Genomic DNA, 10,776 nt, shown 5'->3' on the forward strand with positions numbered 1-10,776 from the left:
CAAACTCCGTGGGTCGCTTGTTACAAGGACCATTTTCAACTCCTTTGGATAAAATAACGAGTGTGACATTGGAACTTAATGCAGGTTTTGTTTCGATTCGTGAGTGGTTCTCCAGCCTGGCAGCCCGTCCTCACCATCTAGGGAGCATTTTAAAAATACCCATGTCCATCCCCACCCATTAACTGACATTTAATGCAGACTCCGTGGGACTGAAGCATCGTGTTGAATGCCCCCGAGGGCTACCTGAGGTGGTCCTGAGGGCCACCTGGCGCTGCGAACGAATCACCCACTTGGGGCTGACACCAGATCCCCGAGTTTCTATAGGTTTCTCAGCCCCTCTACCTAGAGACAGAGCCACAGGGAAGCGGTTAAAGGACCACCATTTGCTGTGTTTTGTGGTCCATTTCTATTAGTGGTCTTCATTTGACCAAAAGTCCATGTCATTTTTCTAGAAAGTCTTTCCTATGAAGGTAATGGTGCCCCCTTCTCCTCCCTTTGGTGAACACTGGGTGCCAGGAGGTCTTCTACTGAATCCTAGCATCCCTGGGCCCACCCAGGCTACCGTGGAGGTTCTGGCCATTTACAGCCTACCCCACCTTCTCCCAGGGCAACGTTCTTGGTGCGAAGACCACGGACTGCCTCAGTCCTGGAAGCAGAAGTGGTGAACCCCTCCTTTGCTGTGAGCCCTCGTCCCTGGCCAGGTCCTTACAGCTAACGGAGATTGGAGGCTCGGCCACTCTCCCTAGGGCAGTGGGAGATTGCATGGTGTCTGAGGTGGGGAGGTTTGGGGGGCTCCAGGACAGTAGTTCACACACTTAGGTTAGGCCATCGAAGGCTTGCTACAGTTTGCTTGTGTTCTTCCCTAAAACCCATATGTTGGAAACCAGGTTCACAACGTGGCCACATTGTGGGGTCTGATGGGGGTGAGCGGGCCACGAGGTCTCTGTCCTATGAATGGATCAGTGCCATTACCAGAGGAATGGCCTGTCACTGCAGGAGTGGGTTCCTTAGGAGGATGCGTCCAGCCCCCTTGGCTCTCTGCCTCACCCTCTCCTGCCCTCCTGCTCTCCCACCAAGGGATGAACAAGCAAGAAGGCCCTTGCCGACTGCAGGCTGGTGCAGCCTCTGTGGAAAGCGGTATGGAGATTCCTCGGGAAACTTGGAACGGAACCACATTTGACCCCCTGATCCCACTCCTCGGTTTATACACAGAGAACTTTCAACCAGCATACTACAGTGATGCAGCCACCATCTGTGTGCTACCATAGCAACTCAATTCACAGTAGCCAAACTGGGGAACCAAACTCGGTGCCCTTCAACAGAAGAGTGGGTAAAGAAAATGCGGTATTTATACACAGTGGAATATTACTCAGCCATAAAGAGAAATAAAACTATGGTGTTTGCTGGTAAATGGATGGAGCTGGAGAATATTATGCTAAGCAAAATAAGACAATCCCAAAGAACCAAAGGCCCAATATTTTCTCTGATATGCAGATGCTAATACACACTAAGGTGGGAGCTGGGGAAGAATAGAGGTATTTTGAATTAGAGAGGAGCGAAGGGAGAGGAGGGGGTATGGGGGATAGGAAGGACAGTAGAATGAATCAGACATTATTGCCCTATGGGCATGTATGACCGCACGACCTGTGCAACTCTCCATCATGTACAACCAGAGGAGTGAGCAGTTATACTCCATTGATGCGATGCGGTGTCAAGATGCATTCTATTGTCATGTCTGACTAATTAGAGAAAAGAAAAAAAGGAGCAGAGAAGAAGGAGAAGCCAGTAATAATTGGGAAGGGGACCCTACCAGGTGCCAGCCTCTTGGCATTGAACTTCCCAGCATCCAAAACCGTCAGCAGTAAGTCCTGTTCATTATGAACTGTCCAGTCCGTTACAGCAAGCCAAACAGACCCAGACGACACCTTCCGGTAAATACACGCACCTCAGATAAAGGCCGAGGGACTGTCCTTGACAGTCCTGCCACACAGCCTCCCCATTTTGACAACCTGGCCACTCGGGCACCTCTGAGGAGCTTGGGGGCTTCTAAAGGCCCCTGGCTGAGCTCTTGTTCTGCACAGAGGAGCTGGGGTGTCTGACCTGATAGGGGTGTCTGCTCCAGGAGGCGCTGTGCCAGCTGCTCTGAAGATGGCATTAGGTGTTCCCCACTCCCTGACCCCCCTCCCTCCCCCCTCCCTCCACTGTCCCTCATCCCTCTTCCCCCCCGCCCCCGCAGACATCTTTGCAGCATCTGCATCTAAGGAGAAGGGAGCAAGGCTCCACCAGCACGTGGCAGAACCAGTGTCCCCTCAGGCTCCATCAAAGGGGATGCAGCAGGGGGCAGCAGGACCTGAGCACCTTGGGGGAAGGCCACCGGACCCTTAGGAAAACCAGACAGGGACAGGAGAGAGACACTGGGACCTGGGAACAAAGCCACCATGAAAGCCACCCTTCCGAGTCTGGAACGGTAAGAACTTCAGAGGGAGGAGGGGGACGGCCGTGGGACAGGACCACATGCACCTGGCAGGGGGTGGTCAGGCCCAGCTTTGTCGACACAGCCGCTGGTGTCATGAAATATTTATGAATGGGGAGCGAGAGGCGCCTGCTGCAGTGCAGCGGGGGAAAGGGAAGGTTCAAGAATCCTGTAACAGCGAACCCTCCATTAATTATCGGAGGCAAGCTGTAACGCAAGTTCCTATGGCAACGGGGTCCCCAATGGATTCTGTGCTTTTTTTTTTTTTTTTTTTAGCTGCTCCCATTTACCGTGGTGCATCGCATTTGTTTTCCACGGGAGGTTTGGTGCCTGTCCCTTGCAAATGCGTCCACCCTGTCCTCACAGTGTGGAGGCCTGGGGAAAGTTAAAGATCATGCAACTTTGAGCCGAGGGCTCGGTAAGGGCCTGGGTGACAGCTGCGAGGGCCTCCACTTCTGGGGGTGGGGGGAAAAAGGCAGCCAGGGCAGTGCAGGAGGGCTCAAGGGAGTGACTGGAGAGCTGGCCAGCTCCTGGGCCCAGGGCCTTTGCAATCCCAGCTTGCACCAGGGAAGGGCCCTGGGACCCAGCCCGGCTCTCAGTCCTGCTGAAGCTGCAGGTACCTTGCACAGAAGGCTCGACTCTGAGCCCCGTGGGGTACGGGTGTTGGAATACACAGGGGCTTGGCCTCCAGGGGAGTCCCTGCACCTCCCAGAGAAGATTCTCCCGGCTCCACCCTTACACCACTTCCCTCCTGGCCTGAGACCGGGTTTTATTGGCTGGCCCTTGGAAGCAGTTTGTCCAGCTCAGATGTCCATGATTGCCTGGCCCTGTGGACTGCTACTCCAGAGACATTCTGTCCCAGGCCGGGGAGCCACTTGGAGCCACTCTGGGCGTGGTCAGAGAAGTCACCATGGCTCCCTCTGCCTGGCTGATAACTCCTGGCCAAGCCGTCTGCGGCTCACACAGGGGAGGGAGACCCTGTGCCTTCGCTCTCAGGGCTGCAGCTTGTGGCTTGTGTGTGTCTGTGGGGGGGATGTCCTTGGTGGCCTCATGAGGTGTCCTGCTAAATGGCACAGGCCGGGAGGACAGTGGACGTCTCTATGTGGCTCTTCCAGCCGGAAGTGGGTTTCCACTGCTCGGAGGACTCCCTGGGCTCTGCTGAGCTTTCCAAGTGCCAAGGTGACTTCAAGCAGCATTTGTGAGCAGAACTGGGAGGACGCCAGGGAGGGATCAAATCAGATCCCGTGTGCGTGTGTGCGTGTGCGTGTGTTCGTGTGCATGTGCGTGTGTGCGTGTGTGTGTGTGTGTGTTTCTGTTTGTGGAGTCGCACCTGGAAGGCCAGAGCAGAGCGCGGCTTCTAGGTGAGCCCCCCCAACTCGGGGACAGGGTGTGGCCAAGCCAGGGGCCTTGGGGACATTTCTTTCTCCCTCTTCATCCAGGCTCCCCATTTAGGCTCCATGCTCAGGGACTGAAGCAGGCCAGAGACCCCCACCCAGAAGACCTTGGCCATCGTGAAGCAGAAACCCCCACCACAGGTGTGGCCCGTGAGCTCCTCTTCTTAGCAGTGAGCATTTTGCGCAGGGCGTCAGCTCTCGGCGAGGACCTGCAGAAGGCCTTGTGGTCTGGCTTCCTCCTTGTTCATAAATGCCAGGTTTGCAGAAAACCACTCGTGAAACCCCTGACTGTCTAGAGGACGGAGCGGCACGCGCTCCTCCTGTGACCCCCCAGCCCCCTCCCCGCCACCGTGTGTTCAGTTCGGAGAGTTTCTGTCTCGTGGTTCAGAGGAGGAATTCTTAGGCCAAAGCCACCTCTGACCCCTCAAGTCAATAGACCTGCTTCCTGAAAGTTCCTCAGGTGCCCAGCCCCTTCTGTCCTGCTGCAGGATGACCCTCTGACGCCGCCAGGCCACTCACGGACCAGCCTGGCCTGGGTGGGGACAGAAGACCTGTTGACAGGCAGGACCACAGACTGGACTCCTTTGTCCTGCCCCCCACTGTGTGAGGCCTTTGTGGCTGTCACCTCGTCAGCCCTCCCAGGAGGACCAGCTCCCTCACTCTATGATGAGGGAGCAGAGGCTCTGGGAGAGGATGTCACTTCCCAGGCCACACAGCTCCTCGGGGCAGAGCTGAGATCCGAATCCTCTTGTACTGCACCCAGATCCTGGGCCGACCCCTGCTTCATGGCCTCTGGTGCGGAAAGCCAGGGTCCTGGTACAGCCAGACCCGAATATGGTGCCAGGACCCAGGGGACGTCCCATCCATGGCCAGATGTCCCAAGGAGGTAGGCTGTGACCTGCTGCGTGTGCAGAGAAGAACATCAGAAGGTCTAGGTAGGGTTCAGCTCTGCCAAATTCACACCCTAAAGGGATTTGGAGTCGGGGCTGTAGGGAGGCATTTGGGGTTAGATGAAGCCATGAGGGTGGAGCTTCCACAGGGACACTGGTGGCTTTGTAAGGAGAGGAAGAAGGACCTGAACTAGCTCGCTGGCTCTGTCTCACCAGGCGATGCCCTCCGCCACGTCGTGGTGCAGCAAGTGGGCCCTCACTGAACAAATGCTGGCGCCATGTTCTTGGGCTGCCAAGCCTCCAGAACCAAGAGCCAAAGGAACTTCTATTCCTTCTAAATTTCCTGGTCTCGGGTATTTTATTATAGCAACAGAAAATGGACCAAGACAGGGTTTCCTTTTATCTCCTGAAAATACCAACTTTTGTGTCTGCTTTGTGGATACTTTGACAAGCTCCGCAGCACATGTGTAGAATTCATAGATCAATACATGCTCACATTTTGGAGTACATGCTCAAATTTATTTTATTGATATTGGAAGTGAGCAAAAAGACTAGAGTCTCCTGGTGGAGATCACGGCCAGGGTCCTCCCCAGGGCTCCGCAGGGGCCTAGGATTTGTTCCTTGGATTCTTCAAGGCACCATTCAACTCTGCTCCTCTCCACAGCCCTGTGCCTGTCTGTAAAATGTGCTTTTACTGGACCTGGGGGCCCCTCTGCACCGGAGGGAGATGGATGTGCAGTGGCCACTGTTGGCTCTCCCCAGGGCTCCAGGCAGCCGGGGGCATTGCTGGGGGCACGGGGAGGGGGAGGGGGAGTGGACGGGGTGAGAGGGGCACAGGCTTTGAACCTAATGGAGTCTACAGGTTCTGGCTCTTCCTGCAGGCGGCCAGAGCCTCAGGAGCCTCCCCTGACCGAACCTGAGGCCCCATGGGTGGGATGGACACAGTCCCCTCCACGTCCTCCTCAGGAGGGACCCTCTGTCCCCATCAACAGTGTCATGCTCCGAGGATCAGCTCCCCGTCTGTGCAGGGTGGATGTGGGAAGTCACCGAGATCCTACTATCCCCCGAAACTGCCCAGCGACCACACGATCTGGAAATAAAACCCGCGTTTGCATACAGTAGGTGCTCATAAATGCCGGCTTTCTTCCGCTCTCTGCCATTCATCAGCTGTGCGTTACTTTCTCTCCGGTTTCCTCAGTTTCTTCAGTTTGAAAGACGCTGCTGCCCTAGACTTCAAGACGGAGCAGCAAATCAGAGAACAAGCCCAGAGCCACCGCGGTTCTCCCAGGGCACACCCCGCGGCAGTCCCTCGGGCTGTTGATTCTGTCTTTTGTAGGGTGGGGTAGTGACAGTCCTTGCATCTCATTAAATGAGTTTCAGGGAAATGAAAATGGAACAGCAACATGAAATGCTCAGCCCAGAGCTGCGTCTACAGTTGGTGCTCAATAGAAGTCAGCTGGCGCCAGGCGCCGTGGCACACGCCTGTTATCCCAGTGTCTTGGAGGCTGAGGCAAGAGGATTGTGAGTTCAAATTCTGCCTCCACAACTTAGTGAAGCTCTAAGCTCCTTAGTGAGACCCTGGATCAAAATAAAGAATAAAAAAGGGCTGGGGGTGTGGCTCCGTGGCTAAGTCCCCTGGATTCATCCTGGGTACCAAAAAAAAAAAAAAAAAAGTCACAGAGAGTAGTAGAACCCCCTTCATTATGATGCAGATACTTCCAGGCTCCTGGGGTTCTCTCTGAATTGTCACACTAGTCCTGGGAAGGTGGCACTGTGGCCTCCTTTGTACAGGTGAAGAAATGGATGCTCAGAGAGGCTGAGCAACTTTTCCAAGGTCACACAGGGCATAGCAAAGGAGCCCACCCGTGCTCGCTCTCCTATATTAACTACCTGGGCCCACTCTGCCTGGCCCTGGGATGGATTCAGGAGGCTGCTGCTGTGTTACCCACCTCCACCACACAAGCGTGGCATAACAGGAGACCATGAGGTGGATAAAACTGAGTTCTCCTATGGGTGTGGTTCTCTGGGATTCCTTGGATTGCAGGGATCCGCGCTCCTCTTGGCCACCACTGCTAGTGAGGCTGGCCTCATGGTGGCGGGGGCAGGAGCAACCAGAGGACAGGGAACCTCAACTTCTTGCCAAACTGTTTTGCTATAAAAATTCTCCAAAAGCCTCGTCAGGAGTGAACCCTGGGAGCCCGAGGGACAGGCTGGCTTCTTGGGGTCCCTCAGCTGAGCTTTGGTTTTCTGCTCTGAAGGAAAGAGGTGGCCAGGGACCCGAGCAGCCCTGAGCAGCTGGGTGGGCCCTTGGGGGTGCAACGCTGTTCCTGGAGTAGGGAGAGGTCTTTCTGGCCGTGCTGGGCTTTGGGTGCCGGACTGGCTGGCCAAGAGCCACAGAGCACCTGTGGCCCAGCCCGGGCAGGGTCCCGCTCACGCATGGCACTGTGGGGCTCAGCTGGGCACCTCCCACATCAGCAGCTTGGGCTACCTGTGTGTGAGCAAAGGAATCACGAGCTCACACTTTTCTGAGCTCACACTTCTCTGAGCTCACACTTCTCTGAGTTCACACTTCTCTGAGCTCACACTTCTCTGAGTTCACACTTCTCTGAGTTCACACTTCTGAGTTCACACTTCTCTGAGCTCACACTTCTCTGAGTTCACACTTCTCTTGAGTTCACACTTCTCTGAGCTCACACTTCTCTGAGTTCACACTTCTCTGAGTTCACACTTCTCTGAGTTCACACTTCTCTGAACTCACACTTCTCTGAGTTCACACTTCTCTGAGCTCACACTTCTCTGAGTTCACACTTCTCTGAACTCACACTTCTCTGAGCTCACACTTCTCTGAACTCACACTTCTCTGAGCTCACACTTCTCTGAGTTCACACTTCTCTGAGCTCACACCTGTATAAAGTGGACCCAAGAGTTTGGCTGAGTCTCAACCTGAGCGGGAAACTCAGAAGCCCTCAAAAGAACAGGGAGGAAGAGAACAATCTGATCAGCATCCTGTCGTCTAGTGGCAAGAACAGCTACCTTAGAAGCGTGTGGCTTTGTCATTCAATTTACCCTCTCTGGGCCTCAACTTCTCATCTGTAAGGTTAAGAATGAGATCAGTGTGCAGGTTTGTTCTGAGACTCGTCAGTGTCACCTGGAAAAAGTAAAAGTGACCTTAGTCTCTTAGCAATCAAGATTGAGCTTAGAACCGACTACAGGAGCCGGCAGCTGTGGAATGATATAAAGATATGGAGGTGGGTCTCTTGGCTGGGAGCTCCCTCTTTAGAGAGGTTTTTTTGAGTCTCACAAACATACAGGCCCCAGAGTCAATGAATCTGGATCCAGCTCGGGGCTCAGCTGTGTGACCTTAGGGGATGTTACTAAACCTCTCGGAATCTCTGTTCCTCCTCTGTAAAATAACTGCTCCTGGTGACCAACAGGTCCCTGCATCTCCAGAGGTGGCCCAGAGTTGATGAAACCGAGGCTGCTTGTGTCTGTCACCAAAGGGCTCCGGAACCATCAGCTCTTATTTTTAATAATCATAATTGGAATCAGCTCTGTGTAAACAGCCCGGGAGGAGGGTGTCGGGCATGTTGGCTGAAGGGAGATCAGGTGGCAGCCCCAGGCCCCGCAGTAGCAGAACACAGGGGCAGAGGGTGGGACTGGAGACTCCGGATGGGTGGGGGTCGGGGTGTAGCAAACAGAGTCACTGAGGGGCAGGGGAGGCCTGAGACCCCCCTTCTCCAGCCGTAGGGACCTCAGCAGCCAGGAATTCTTCCATGATTTTCAATGCAAGACACACAATCCATTTTCCAAGGTGACCTTTGCATATCTGCTGGGCTCTGACCCTGGGGCTGCAGCTTTGGGGGGGGTGTGTGCAGGACTGGGGAGGACCTGCGGACATATGGGTCTTGTTTCCCATTTAAGTTGATACATAAAAACTGTCCATAGTTATTGGTTAATGTTTCCATGCATGCACACACTGTACGGCTCAAAGCAGGGTGAACACCTCTGTCTGCTAAGCACCATCTCTCTGTGGGGAAAACATTCAAAATCCTTTCTGTAGCCTTTTTGAAATGTTCGATGTCATTACCTGGAGTCACCCTACTGTGCAATAGCACCCACAGACTCATCTCTGCTACCTAACACAGCACCTACCAGTGGACATGTCCCCGTCCCTGTCCCTGCCTGCCCCAGTCCCTGGTCACCACCCTCCTACTCTCAACTTCTATGAGATCCACTTTTTCCTGTTCCACAAACAAGTGGGACCACGTCCTCTTTCTGTCCTGCCTGTTTTACTTGACCTACTTGCAGGTCCACCCCGGTGGTCACCAGCGACAGGTTTCATTCTTTCTTATTTCTTTTGACATTGCCTGTGTCCTGTCATTAAGGGGCTTTGCAGGACAGCCTGCCCCTCCTGCCTGCAGGAGTCCCCAGCATGGAGAATGAGACGTCCATAAAGCTGCCAGAGCCATCAGCCACCTGCCCTGGGCTCCCAGGATGACACCCCATCTGTCCCAGTCTGATTTCTTCCCAGTCTGTTGGTTGTCCAGAGGCTGAACAGAATCTTGTTAGGGTAGCAAGCAAAAAATCCTGTCCATGTTACAGGGAGCGGTGGGGAGGAGAGGTGGGCAGAGAAATGACCGGAAGGAGGGAGGGAGCCAGGAGGGAGAGAGGAGGGAGGAGAACCCCCGGGGTCTCGCCTCTGTGATGTTGAGTGGGAAAACAGGATATTTCCCAGGCCATTGCTGTTAAGTGGCTATTGAAACTAATGCATCCGTCCAGCAGTACATCCTCATGAGAGAGAGAGAGAGAGAGAGAGAGAGAGAGAGAGAGACTAAAAGAATCCAAAGCGACCCTGAGATCAGCAAGCACAGTGGCAGAAAGCGGGGAGGACAGTGGCTTGAGGCCCTTCAGGATGCCTGGGGGTGAAGTGGCTCTCAGGTGACATGCGGGCCATCCTCCTCTGCACCCCCTGGATCCGGGACGAGATTGCTGAGGGACGGAGCGACTCAGACCCCCGCAGAACGGGGCCTGAGATGCTCCCGCCCAGGCCTACCTGATCTCCGCCCTCCGAGGCCAGCTCAGGAGGCTCAGGCTGAAGTGCCCCCCCCCCCCCGGGGTTCGTCCCCATGTTCTCAGTTCCCGTTTCCCTGCCACCTGGGCCCTGGAACATGGGGGGTTCTTACAGTGATGTGTGCTTGTCAGGTTTTTCACTGCTGTGAGCGAAGAACCTGTCCAGAACGATTTTGGAGAAGGAAAAGTTCACCTGGGGCTCGGGGTTGCGGTCTCAGTCCACAGAGGGGCCACTCCATGGCTCAGGGCTGGAGGGGAGGCAGGACGTCATGGCCACAGTGTGGCAGAAGGAGGAAGCAGCTCAGGACAGGGCACCAGGAGGAGAGAGAAGGCAGGCCTCTCCCCCGGACAAAGTGCGTACCCCCAGGGCTCGCCCATGCCCCCTCCTGCAGCCACCCCTGCCTGGCCACTCAGCGCCCAGCTGGCCCTGTCAGAGGACAGAGGTGCTGCTCGCGCTGAGGCTCCCAGAACCCAAACGCTTCCCCTCCCAACTTTCTGGCATTGTCTCACCCAGGAGCTGTTTGGGGTCACCTCCTATCCAAACCGTAACGGGGGAATAACAGCTCCATTATGAGCACGTCCTAGGTGTCGGGCCTCCACCAAGTGCTTCCCGTGTGTGGTCACTCAGACCTCCAGGTGAGCTGTGACACTGGCATCATGACTGTCCCCATAATGCAAAGGAGAAAGCTGAGGAGAAGGAGGTGGCCGTGAGTGAGGGGCACAGCAGGGACCCAGCTCTGGGTCCTCTGAATTGGTGGCTGGGACTCTTCATCACAAACAGTAAGAGCATTTCCTCATAAAAGCCACACGCTGTCCTTGTGGGTGGGGGACACTATCCTTGTTTAAAAACATCTAGAGCTTCGGAGACAGTCCTGCAGGCTGGGAGCCCGGTCGGGGTGGGGACACTGGTGGAGGCTTCTGATCCTGATCAGGGAGTGGGCCCCCTGTG

The 10,776-nt window shown here is 55.1% G+C and overlaps 1 long non-coding RNA gene across 1 annotated transcript; it reads left to right on the top strand.

The window, feature by feature from the left end:
- Positions 1-2,237: 2,237 nt before the first annotated feature.
- Positions 2,238-5,875, top strand: LOC120888965 (uncharacterized). Its single transcript, XR_013425366.1, has 3 exons — positions 2,238-2,467; positions 3,913-4,008; positions 5,639-5,875. It is a non-coding gene; the product is annotated as an uncharacterized LOC120888965 (long non-coding RNA).
- Positions 5,876-10,776: the final 4,901 nt, after the last annotated feature.

Source organism: Ictidomys tridecemlineatus, chromosome 8, assembly GCF_052094955.1.
Source record: "Ictidomys tridecemlineatus isolate mIctTri1 chromosome 8, mIctTri1.hap1, whole genome shotgun sequence".
Lineage (NCBI taxonomy): Eukaryota > Metazoa > Chordata > Mammalia > Rodentia > Sciuridae > Ictidomys > Ictidomys tridecemlineatus.